Source organism: Molothrus aeneus, chromosome 18 (assembly GCF_037042795.1).
Source record: "Molothrus aeneus isolate 106 chromosome 18, BPBGC_Maene_1.0, whole genome shotgun sequence".
Lineage (NCBI taxonomy): Eukaryota > Metazoa > Chordata > Aves > Passeriformes > Icteridae > Molothrus > Molothrus aeneus.
This window is the reverse complement of record NC_089663.1, coordinates 13,726,789-13,739,672: the sequence shown is the minus strand read 5'-3', so window position 1 is coordinate 13,739,672 and position 12,884 is coordinate 13,726,789. Positions and strand designations below refer to the sequence as shown.

The following is a 12,884-nucleotide window of genomic DNA, read 5'->3' as shown; positions in this document are numbered from 1 at the left end:
AGGAAAATACAGAAATACCACTCAATATAATTCAGATGTTTTCTTGATTATTTAACCTTCACCAGCCTGCTGTGTTGTAGTGAATGCACTCCCAAAGTGATCAGATTCTGTCACTCGGATCACCTGTGCTCAGGAGAAACTAGGAGCAAGAAACAATGAGAAAAACAACTGAAGCTGGGTTTCTAAAATTTCATTTATTGACAATCTTTCCCCGTATCCCCTTAGAGCATCTCCCTCTGCCTCTGGAGACGTTGTCGCACCTCGGGAGCTCTGTGGGAATGCGGCGCCCCCCGTTTTCCCGGCAAGAGGAGCGGCAGAACGCTGGGGATGCTCCAGGTAATCCGCCTTAATTCCCTTCTGCACCGGCGCTCCTGCGCCTCCATTGGGCAGGCGGGGCGGCGGAAAAGCCCCACGGCTGGGCTGGCGTGCTCAGTTCATTGGTCCGTGCCAGCAGGCCAGAGCCGAGGCAGCAGCGGCGGCTCCTGCGCTAGCGCAGCCCCGGGCTCTGCCCGCAGCCGCTCCCGGGCGCGCCGGCCCGGCCCGGCCCGGGCCATGTGAGCGCCGCGGGCACCGGCAGAGCCGTCAGAGCCATCTTGGGCGGCTGCGAGAGCCTCATAGGCTCCGGGCGGCCGGCACGGCGATGATGCTCGCTCGGCTCCGCGCCTGCCCGCCCGCGGCGCGCCCGTGAAGCGCCGGCCCCGAGCGCCGAGCGCCGCCGGAGCTGCGGCTGCTGCTGCTGGACCGGAGCGGCTCCGAGCCCGGAGCTGCGGCTGCTACCGACAGCCTGAGCTCCTGCCCGGCCTGGAGCTGCTCCGACACCGGGAGCTGCTGCGGCTGCTGCGGACACCGGAGCTCCTCCGACACCGGAGCCGCTGTCACCGACACCGGAGCCGCCGCCGGCCCGGCCCCGCTCCGCTCCCTCCGACACCCGGATCTGCTGCTGCCGACACCCGAGCTGCGGCTGCCGACACCGGAGCTCCTGCCCGGCCCGGAGCCGCTCCGACAGCGGAGCTGCGGCTGCCGCCGACAGCCTGAGCTCCTTCTCGGCCCCGGAGCTGCTCCGACACCCGGATCTGCTGCTGCCGGCCCCGCTCCGCTCCGACACCGGAGCTGCTGCTGCTGCTGCGGACACCGGAGCTCCTGCGCGGCCCCGCTCCGCTCCCTCCGATACCGGAGCCGCTGCCGGCCCCGCTCCGCTCCCGTACCCGGAGCTCCTGCCCGGCCCCGCTCCGCTCCCGCAGGATCCCGCTCGCCCTCGGCACCGCCTGAGCGCAGGTACGCGGGGATCGCTCCCGGGAACGGCCGCGGCTGCTCTGGGGCCCATGGGGACGGGATGGGGACGGTAACGGGGATGGGGATGCGTGTGCGGGGGGACAGTCCCCTTCCGGCATCGGTAACTCGTATCGCAGGCAGGCAAACTTTATTATTCTGCAGCATTTTCGGCGATGCCCTTCACTGCATCCTCCCTCCTAGGTGCTGCTCTGAATAATAAAATGTGCATCGTGCACGAGCACTAGGTAAAGGGATTAAACTCTTGCTAGATTATTCCATCCTCCCTGCGACTGATGTTTAATCTGATGTCATTTCCCAGTCGCTTGTAGGGTTTCCGATGAAACAAAAGCCATTTTGGCAGGTCTGTGGCTGTGTTTCTGCTCCGTTGGTGTCTGTGGGCAGTTGGTGGTGGCTGTCCCTGCCCCCGGCCCCAGGCACGGTGCTGCTCCCAGAATGTGTTTGCTTTGCAAATGTGGATTGTCGTGTCATGGCAAAGTCATCGCGGCCGCTCCTCCGCACAGCCCCTGCGAATACGTGCCATTTGTCTGGCATCTGAGGCTAAACCGGACCAATTGCGACTAAATACCTCATCCTTTTCCCTCCGAACGGCGAGATCTGCACATAGATACGGACAGCTGCATGGACACTAGAGATAACAGGACTGGGGGATGTCTGCCCTGCAGACCAACACGTAGGACAGAATAATGCCGTGTATTATTGCACATTTCCGTAAATACCGGTGAATTAGCGTGCGGGCTGTGCTCAGCGTTCCGGGGCACTGCGGGGTTTTATGAACTCTCCCCACACTGGCTCCTGCTGGGCTCGGGGGTGTGTCTTTGCCACAGTGATGTGATGGTCGACATTACAGCTGTGCACGGCCTTAGTGCCTGAGGAGACCCTCAGGGCACCTTTCAGCTTTGCTTTTTCTTCTTGAAGCTACCGCTGCCTGGTTTTTAGTGTAAAACACTGCCTGGGCCGTTCTGTCCAGTGCAGGTAGCGATGCTGGGTTTGTACACAAAATAACTCAGCAGAATCACTTACTAGTGAGCCTTGGCACTGCACTTGGTAAATACAGAGTCTGCTCCTTAAGGGATTGGATATATTTTGAAGAAATACCTACATTCAAAGCCACTGGTTGTAGCGTTAGGAATTGCACCAAGTATTCTGTGACAGGGGAAGAATACCATGATTGATATCATCCAAATAAAAACAAGGACTATTGCTTGGCAAGATAGAAGAGGGCCTTAAGAAAACAGCAGGAAATACTGAAATACAGACCAGTACTGTATTTCAGAAATACTGAAACACAGACTGAGCAGCAGAGGGGAAGATACAGCATCCCCATAAAGCCAATAGGATAAAAAATAGCAGGATATGGCACTGATAGGAAAGTTGCTGTAGTCACTTCGTATTTTGGTGTTTTTGATGGGGAGGCGTTACATTTTTATTAGAGGAGGGCTTTCAAGTCTGCCCAGCTGACAAAGAAGAAGGGAATTCAGATCAGATGTTAGAGATGTCAGCCAAGACTCAGCACTGTAGACAGCCTTTGAAACACATTTGTGCTATTCTAGTACCTTCAAGGAGGTTGGGGTTTCTTTAGGTGCCTCTGTTGTTCCTTTCTGATCTGATGGTCCTGGTCAGTGGTTCTGTGCAGACTGTTTTCTTTTTAGAAGGGGAAAGACCGGTTCTAAATGAAACCAGTGAAGAGGCCCTGCTGTCTGCAGGCTGGAGAGCAGCCCTGGTTTTCCCTGCTCAGGTACCTGAATGAGCTCCAGCCTGCTAAAATACAGCATGGCTGCATGCTAGAGGCACAGAACAGAGGGGCTCTGCTATTACATCCAGCCTGATGGACTTGTCTCTCCCTGGAGCACCTTTTTGAGACAGGCAGCGTGTTGAAGTTTCTAGAATTAGAACCAAGTTACAGCTCTAAAACAGCACCTGGGTTTTAGGGGTAGGAAGAGTGAGGTGGAACAAAATAGGGGGCAGGGCCTGGCACAGATTTCTGCATGGAAATGGTCTGAATAGCTGCTAAGTGCTGCTTTAGTTAACTGACAACTGCAAGCTCAGAGACCTGAAGCATCTCTCTGTAGATGTGACCAGTCCCATGCCTGTGCAAGCTGTGGATGTTCTTGGCATCTGCATAAATAAATCTGTGCATCCTTACCTGTCCATCCATACCTGTACAAGCTGTGGATGCACTTTTGCCTCTGCCCAAACTTTACAGATGTGTCTCTGGTTCAGATGTGAAGCGTTAGGTGTGCACACACCTGAGTGTGTGAGCTCTGCCCTTTGGCAGCTGTGGGACACTGAGCCTTAAATCAACATCCAGCACAACGGTGCTCTTGTCACAAACCCTGAGCCTTTCTGGCTGCCACAAGAGAAGTGAGGAGCCTGTGATCAGCGGGTAATTAACATCCTCGGGGTTGGGGGGTTTCCTTTCTGTGTGTCAAACACCCCAGCACAGATCAGAGTTAAATACCCAAAATCGGGCTGACTTTGCTCTGCACAGAGAAGCTGTCTGGGCATGTCCTTCCTTTCAATATCCATGTTGAATGCAGCGTGGTTTGACAGTCAGGGCTGTTTGTCATTTCACTGAAACTGTTTCGGGCCCTCCTCACTGCTAGGAGATAAGTCACAGCAGCTGAAATGTCTGTTAGTCACGACTTCTTCCTGGGACTTATTTTTGGGTTATTATTCAGCAAAAGGTTCTGACTAACTGGAATTTTGTGTAGATCCTTTGTTTCCCCCTTTCGCAGCCTGTACATCCCATTCTGATAGCGTGTCAAGCTGTGCAGACATGAGCTCCTCTCTGGTGTTTGGAGAGTCTCTGCACAGGACCAAGGAACTGAAATCTGTTCAGGTTTTCTGGACAGCACCTGGTGATCACTGTGACTGTTGATGTTCTGTGTAAGATGCCTGCCCAGCACAGATGAGGATTGTCACAGAGTGCTGCTGACAGCAGCATTTCCTGTGTTAGAGCAGCACTTGCTGTTAGAATTGAAAAATATATCCCAATATCAGGAATAAAAATAGAACTGGAGTGTAGCCACAGCGCTGGGGAATGCAGCTGCTCCCAAGCAGGGTGCCATGGACCCATTCTGGGCTCTGTGCTGGGGAAAAGGGCTCCAGCAATGGGCTCTGGGCAGGGCAGGGGTGCTCAGTGATGGGGAAGAGGGCTCTGGGCAGGGCAGGGGTGCTCAGTTGTCACAGGCATCTTTTATGGAAAATCTTTCCTTAGCATTTTTCCTCCTGAGAAGCTGAGAGGCCTCAGGAACACAACGCAAACAATGGTTATCTGCTGCTGTGGAATGCAACAGGTGCAGCTGGGATTGGGCTCATGTGGTTGTTTCTAATTAATGGCCAATCACAGCCCAGCTGGCTTGGACACTGTCCAACACACAAGCCTTTGTTAGCATTCTTTCCTATTCTATTCTTAGCCAGCCTTCTGATGAAATCCTTTTCTTCTATTCTTTTAGTATAGTTTTAATGTAATATACATCATAAAATAATAAATCAGCCTTGTGAAACATGGAGTCAGCTCCTCGTCTCTTCCCTCATCCTCAGACCCCTGTGAGCACGGGCACACTCAGTGGTGAGAAAAGGGCTCGAGCTGGGCTGTGGGGGGCTCTGGGCAGGGGCAGGGGGGCTCAGGATGGAGAAAAGGCCCCAGCCAGGGGCTCGGGGCAGGGGGCTCAGATGGAGAAAAGGCCCCAGCCAGGGGCTCTGGGCAGGGGCAGGGGGCTCAGGATGGAGAAAAGGCCCCAGCCAGGGGCTCGGGGCAGGGGGCTCAGGGCAGGGGCAGGGGGCTCAGATGGAGAAAAGGCCCCAGCCAGGGGCTCGGGGCAGGGGGCTCAGGGCAGGGGCAGGGGGCTCAGATGGAGAAAAGGCCCCAGCCAGGGGCTCGGGGCAGGGGCAGGGGGCTCAGGATGGAGAAAAGGCCCCAGCCAGGGGCTCGGGGCAGGGGCAGGGGGCTCAGATGGAGAAAAGGCCCCAGCCAGGGGCTCGGGGCAGGGGCAGGGGGCTCAGATGGAGAAAAGGCCCCAGCCAGGGGCTCTGGGCAGGGGGCTCAGATGGAGAAAAGGCCCCAGCCAGGGGCTCTGGGCAGGGGCAGGGGGGCTCAGATGGAGAAAAGGCCCCAGCCAGGGGCTCAGGGCAGGGGCAGGGGGCTCAGGATGGAGAAAAGGCCCCAGCCAGGGGCTCTGGGCAGGGGTGCCCTGGCCCTGCAGCTGCTGGGGGCTGCAGCCTGAGTGGGCACTGAGGCTTCTCCCTCACTGCAGCCATGCTGGTGAATGATGTGTGCAGCTGTGTCCATCCTGTAAATGGGGACTGTAAACCCCCTGTGGCTGGGATCTCGTGAGGAAATGAGTGCTCCAAAGGCTCCTGGCTCCACACTTTGTTTCCTGCTCTGGTGCTTGATAGGAAATCAGAGTGGGGCTTCCAGCTCTGCCACAGGTTCTGTGAATGGCCCTGAGCAAAGCATTCAGCATCTCCTGGGCTCTGTTCTCCTTCTGTAAGTGGGAATAATGATGAACTCTCTTTCCACTATATTCTATTTATTTTATCTGCTCAGGAAATGAGATTTTCAGACCAAATACTGTTTTCTCCATCAGGATGCTGAATCCCAGCAGAGGCTTCTAGATGCTACTTATAAATCACTTGACAGCCTGCATAGTGTGTTGTTGATCTATAGAAGAATACTGCTGAGTGCCAGAAGAGTTTGAATTTGTTCTGGGGTTTCTGGAATAGCATTGGTCAGCTGGATTCCCTGTGGTGCTGGTGGGTCTGTCCAGGCTGGAGTGAAGAGTCTCATTCCCCTGCTGGTGGCAGTGGTTTGGTGGAAGCATTTACAGGGCAGTGTCAGGACACAGGGAATGGGACAGGAGGGTTGATTTTTGCTTTTTTAAAAGATATATAATTGTCATAAAGCTTTCTGTTCCACGCAGGCTTGGTTTGTAGAGCAGCAGGCACTGCTGTGCCCAGGGTGGCGGATCAGCAGCAGGGCAGCTGTTCCTGAGAGAATCACAGCCTGGCAGATTCCCTGCTCCCATCCCACAGCCATCAGAAACCTTCTCCAGTTTTCCTTTGGGGACCACCCTGCAGCAGCCTCTCCTCCTCGGGGTTTGGTGTGAGCACAGGGAGCTGCTGGGCAGCCATCAATGCCCCCCTTGCCTTCCATGCTCCACCTCCCCAGAACTGGGCTGATTGATTTTCTTTCACTGAGGAGCATCAATCATTTTTATAGACAGTCTCATCAAGTTTTTACTTTGAATGTGTGATGGAAAAAATTACAATTATACCCCCAACTCTTGCCAGCTTCGAAAGGAAAACAAGCCTTTCTTGAGGCAGGTAAGTCTGTTTAGGATTGGCTTAGAAAAATCCTACATCAAGGCTAAATTCCTCCAGAACAGGGCATTTATTCTGTGACTTTACCTATTCAGCTCCTGCTGAATATTTCTGTACCTCCTTCTCACAGAGCTGAAAATGCTCTTTGTTAGTCCTGTATGGGATACCGAGGTGCCTTTTGGCCTGTATGGAACACCACGGTTACTCCTGTATGGAAAACCATGGGAAATGCAGTGAGAGCCCTGCCCCTCTCACTGTGAGGGGTCTCTGGTGTTCATCAGGCAGGATTTCTACAGGTCTGTGCCAGGGGGAAACAAACACAGCACAGGGGCCCTGGGCGTGGGCTGGGGGAGAGGGATGGAGCTGGGTCAGGGTCAGGGCCTGCTGGTGCTCAGAATTCAGGGCAAGGAGCTCTCAGCTGTGCCTGTCACAGCACTGCAGGCTCTGGCCCCCTGTGCCCTGCATTTCCCTGCTCTGTGGCACTCCCAGTTCCCCCTCCTGGCAAAGCCTGACTCGCTGCTCTCCCCACCTGCCTGCCCCCAGAACTGGAGTTCAGAGCCTCAGGAACGTTCCCTGCCAGCTGCAGGAGTGCCTTCCTTCCCTTCTCCCTTCTTTACGGCTTGCTAATTAAATTTGGTAGGTGGCAGTTTGGAATCTTAGTGGGGCTGTCATGTGACAGCTAATGCTCTGCAGATCTCCATTACATAACCTTTAAGTAGTTGGGGAAAATGTGCTTGTGTCATACTGGGCCTGACATAAGGCTCTGTCTGGAGCCTGAGCAGGTTTTTTATGTGGGCTGACTGCAGAAATCTTGTGCAGGGTTTGTTCTGGCACAAGCTTTGTGCCCTGGGCTGCCAGGTCAGCTGTGTTCCCTGGCAGGGATGCTGTGCAGGCAGGGCTGGCTGTAACCTCCCTGCCCTGCCCGGTGATGATGGAATCCACGTGAAATGCAGCATTCAGGAGCCCCTGCGCCCTGCTGAGAGCTCTGCCCATCCAGCTCTGAAGGGACCCGAGCACAGGAAACCTCCCCGTGTGTCCCCCCAGATCCCAGTTGGGCCCTGGTGCTTTCTGCAGAATGAAAACATGAATCAATACAGCTTTCAGAAATGCTGTGTAGGGACCATCAATTTTTAATGCTTGCTAATTCATTAGGCTCTGGTTTGCTAAAGGAGCCTTTTGTAAATGGCAGCAGCGTGTCCACTCACAGGGTGAGAGCTCTGCCTCCCTCCTGCAGGCCAGGGCCACCTCCTGGGCACGCTGCACACACAGTTCCACACTCCTGGTGCCCCAAACACCCTTTGTGCACCCTTGTACACCCTTGTACACTCTTTATATACTCTTAATCCACCCTTATATACATTTAATACACCCTTGTACACCTTTACGCACCTTTATATGCCCTTGTACATCCTTACACACCCTTAATACTCCTTTAATACATCCTTAATACACCCTTATATATCTTTAATACACCCTTGTACACCTTTATACATCTTCAATACACCCTAAATACACTTTTATAGACCCTTATCCATCCTTATCCCCTCTGCAGTGCAGTTTGAGCCCTCCATGGAGGGACCAGCCTGGGCCCTGGAGGAAACAAATCCCATTTTGGCTTCCTGGCCAGGGCATGGCCTTGCAGGCTGAGTCCTGTCTGCGCGTCTGTCCTGTCTGCGCATTGGTCCTGTCTGCGCGTTGGTCCTGTCTGCGCGTTGGTCCTGTCTGCGTGTCTGTCCGTCTGTGCGTCTGTCCGTCTGTCCTGTCTGTGTGTCTGTGCGTCTGTCCGTCTGTCTGTCTGTGCGTCGGTCCTGTCTGTGCGTCGGTCCTGTCTGTGCATCTGTCCGTCTGTGAGTCGGTCCATTCGTCCGCGCGTCTGTCCTGTCTGTCCGTCTGCGCGTCTGTCCGTCTGTGCGCTTGTCTGTGTGTCTGTCCGTTTGTCTGTCTGTGCGTTTTTCTGTTTGTCCGTCTGTCCATCTGCGCGTCTGTCCGTTTGTCCTGTCTGTGCGCCTGTCCGTCTGTGCATTTGTCCATCTGTCCATTTGTCCTGTCTGTGCGTTTGTCCGTCTGCGCGTCTGTCCTGTCTGTGCGTTTGTCTGTCTGTCTGTGTGTCTGTCCGTCTGTGGCTCTGACCGTGCTCTCTGATCACCCCCAGGGCGTCTCTGCCTCACTCTCCTCGCCTGCTGCCAGGGCTCAGGGCTCACTGAGCTGCTGCGGGCTGGAGTGAGAGTTGTGGTTGGGAATGAGGAAGACCTGGACGAAATTTTGTGTGTTGGGGTTTTGTTTTTGTTTTTTTTTTGAGAATATCAGGCCTTATAATCCAGTATTGAAATACATTTTGTCTAGAGAAGCCCTTAGTCTGCAATAGCACTTTTCAGTGAGAAAACTCTTCACTGAGTGCTTAACAATGATGGTTTGCTATCATTCTGTCTGGCTTGCAGGTGGGAAATTTTCAGTGTGCCTCGGGTTTATTTGCCCAGGGTCACTCAGCAGGGCCAATGGAAATCCATGGGTATTGTTTGCAGAACCTGCTCTAACATTTGTCCATTGTATTGCTTCTCTTAATTAAACGTTGTATAAGAAAGGAGGAGGGGGAAGTATTGATCTTCTAAAACCAGCCTTTTTTTGTTTCATTTTAAATTAACTGGCCATGTGCTACTCATGGTAATGAGCCTACAAATGAATTAATCTTTAAAAAAATTACTACTATCATAAATCAGGGTGGCTCGAGCCTGATTTGTGCACTTCAAGGGCTGCCTGTTCACCTGCTGTGTGTACAGAACTATAAATGTCTCTCTGGAGGGGTCTCTGTTCAACAGCCTTAAACCTTCTGTATAAATGTACTTCCCAAATGTGATTTTGGTAGCTCTGGTTTGTGTGAAGGTGGAGCACAGTTCCTGCTGCTGTGTCACCTTCGTTGAGGGCTCCTGGATGAGCTGGAATCACAACAAAGGGGCAGCTGTAAAGCAGCTTTATGGGGTTTTGGTAGGGCAGGTGGGTACAGCTGATGTTTCTGTGTTTGAAAGGGAAACCTGCCTTTAGGGCAGCTGGTGTCACAGCAGTGTCCCAGCTCTGGTGGCCCCAGTGAGCCCCGGCCTCCCTCCAGCCTTTCCAGAGCTCCCAGGCTGACGTTTCTGGTGCAGCCACAGTGGAGCAGCCCTGCCCAGTGGCTCTGGGTATTGATCCCAGCTGCTCCAGGCAAGGGAGAGCTTGGCCACCTTGGGTAGTTATTAATTATCATAACCCCCAAACCCTGTGCTCTTCCAGGCAAGGGAGAGTTTGGCCACCTTGGATATTGGTAGTTTATTTCATAAATAAATTCATTATCATAAACCCCAAACCCTGTGCTCTTCCAGGCAAGGGAGAGTTTGGCCACCTTGGATATTGGTAGTTTATTTCATAAATAAATTCATTATCATAACCCCCAAACCCTGTGCTCTTCCAGGCAAGGGAGAGTTTGGCCACCTTGGATATTGGTAGTTTATTTCATAAATAAATTCATTATCATAACCCCCAAACCCTGTGCTCTTCCAGGCAAGGGAGAGTTTGGCCACCTTGGATAGTTATTAATTATCATAACCCCCAAACCCTGTGCTCAGCTTGCAGCCTATCTTCCCTTTTGAAAAATGTCTGTTTGATTTCTGCAAATACTCTTACAAGGAAATGAAGTGTATGAAGCTTAAAGCTGCTGATATTTTTATAACATAATGATAAAAGTGGTGTAAATACACATTTTTTTCTTGTCTAAAATAAGACAGAAGGATTTAGAGAACAGAACAAATCCTTCTCCTCCCTCCCTGCCCCAGGCCTGAGCCCTCTCAGCTGTGCTGCCTTCCCCCTCTCACCCCTTGTGCTTCCCGTAACCAAAATTTAGTCTGGCACATAAAAGCTACCAGAACATTCAGTCAGAGCGTTGATTTTTAGTGTCCCTCTATTAAATAGCATCAAGGGCCCGTGCTGCTGTTGGGAAGGATGTTTCCTCACTCTGATTTGCTGTAACTAAGAAACAGGAGTTTCCCTGGGTTGTGCACTGCGATGTGAAGATGAACTGGCGGCAGTGAATTGGAAACTGGTGTTTGAAAGAGTGACAGGCAGGACCAGGAAAGGTGTCTGGGCTAAGCATCCACCTGCCCTGGTGTTCTCTTCGGGGTTTTACCAGCCTGGTTTGCCCCTTCAGCTCTGAGTGCTTCCTTGGAAGTGAGGTCAGATCCTGCAGGATTTCCCAGGCCACTGGAAAAGGAAGGAAGAGATGGAGAGGTTTGAGAAACACCCAGTGAGAAGGTGGAGTGCAAAACAAAGATTAAAAGGTTGATGTTGTCTGTCTGGACTTGCTTCTTAAAATCGTTTGGTAAATGTGAGTTCAGAAGTGCTCTTTGTTAAACCCTGGTGAGTTTTACTCATTTATTAATTGCTTGTCTTTGGTACTGGCTTTGTCCTCAGCAATGCATCACAGTTTCGCTTTTCACAAGCTTGTCATTTGTGGAGTGCTCCCCTTCCAAGCTGAACTCACGAGTAAGCAGAACGGGACTGTCCTTGCACCACATTGCCTCAGGGTAAAAATGAGATTTGCTTTGTGCTGTGTAACAATTGCCACGAGAACAGAATTTTCATAGCAGTCATGGCTGTTAGGGAATGCAGATTTGAGGCATGTAGCACTATTTAGTTTTTGTTCCCTGCAACATTCATTAAAAGTATAATTGCTGGCATTAACTAGGCAGAATAATGCATGCCTGTGAGGTGCAGTGCTTTCAAGGCCCATGGCACTCCTATTATCAGAATTTATAATTTATTGGAATAACTTCAAGGCTGCAATGGGTTTCTTTCATGACGGGTTGGTGCAGAGTGTCTTGCTCAGATCTGTGGTAAATCTCCTCATGTGCACCAAGTCCCACTGCTGCAATCCAGCACAAGTGTGCATGGGAAAATGCTTTTGGATTTTCCTACTTCCATCAAACCTGCTTTAGGGATGAAGCCCCACAGGAATGTTCACTATCACTATCCATCATTGTTGGATTGATAATAGACCACTACTACATAAATAATAAAACCAGCAAGTAAATACTTCAGGGGAAATATCACAATATCCCACTCTGAGAGGTGTGACAAACAAGCTCCATTATTTCCATCATCAATAATTAAAACCCTTTACAAAGAGAGTGGAATTCTCAAAACACACCTTAAAGCTTTGGCTTTTTGTGTCAGTGTAGGATTTATGTTCAGGAAGGATGAGCTGGAACTGGAACAAGGAGAAGAAAGGGCTGTATGAATAAACCAGGAATTTGGGGAGCTTATCTTATGAAACACTAAAAGAGCTTTTCCTTTGTTGTCTAACAGTGACAAAATGACAAGGTAGGTCTGATTTCATCAGTAATGCTGACTCAGGCACAGGCTGAGTGCTGAGTGCTCTGGTTCAAGCACCCAGAGGTTGCCAGGATGAGGGAAGTGCTCAGAAATGCCAAAAGCTTTAGTGTGGCCTTTGCCCAGCATCTGTCTGGCTGGGCTTCAGCAACCACCTTAAAAATAAAGAGAAAATTCTTTGTTCAGCTGAGAGGGAATTCTCCTGGTCCTAAAAACCCTGCTGAGAATCAGGAGGTTGCTGGAGGTTCCTAAGGAAGAGTTCTTTTGGGGAAAATCAGGCCAGGGTTTGCCTTTTTCATTCCTGGGGTTTAGAAGAGAAAGTGTATGTAAAGACATTAAAGACATCCATTCCCTTCCTCCATGAACAGTGGCTGGAATTTAGCATGCTGTCTGCTCTGGGAGTTTATTAATGTCATCAGTCAGCTGCAGATATTAGAGCATGGCAGGAGTCAGGCTGGCAGGGGCCCAGTGGGTGTGCAGAGCCCAGCCCCAGCACAGCACCATTGACCTTCCCTGTCTGGAGCTCCCTTGGCTTCCCTCAGTGCTTATCTGAGCTGCCAGCGGAACATGCAAGGTACACACCTGCAGGAGCTGTGCTGGTGCGGGGTTTGGGGCTTTATTTTCAGTTGGAAGGATGAATTCCAATGTTTGTGTACATCTCCAATGTTTGCATGCAGGTGTGTATTGACAACTTACACTGGCACTGATAAGGGAGTAAGATATCCAGGAGAAACAGAATTTAGTGACAAGGAAAAATACTGCAAGCTTCAAGGAATCTTCAAAGTGACCACATGCCTTCAAAGATGGAAGGCAGGAAATTGCAAGGAATCTCACTTTGATTAGTGGACCAAAGAGGAAGGTGGATGTGACTTGCATATCAGCAATTCCACCCTTCTGCTGATGCAGGGTGCAGA

General features: G+C 51.6%; 1 protein-coding gene across 4 annotated transcripts in view; it reads left to right on the top strand.

Annotated features, from left to right (window-relative positions):
• The first annotated feature begins 764 nt into the window (after positions 1 to 764).
• RIMBP2 (RIMS binding protein 2) overlaps positions 765 to 12,884 on the top strand; it is a 90,003-nt gene continuing 77,883 nt past the window's right edge. The window contains exon 1 of one of the 4 annotated variants that reach the window (XM_066562252.1): positions 765 to 1,275. The gene's annotated coding sequence lies outside the window, so the exon portion shown is untranslated. The remainder of the gene's footprint in view (positions 1,276 to 12,884) is intronic. The other 3 variants (XM_066562247.1, XM_066562250.1, XM_066562249.1) reach the window with 3 other exon arrangements.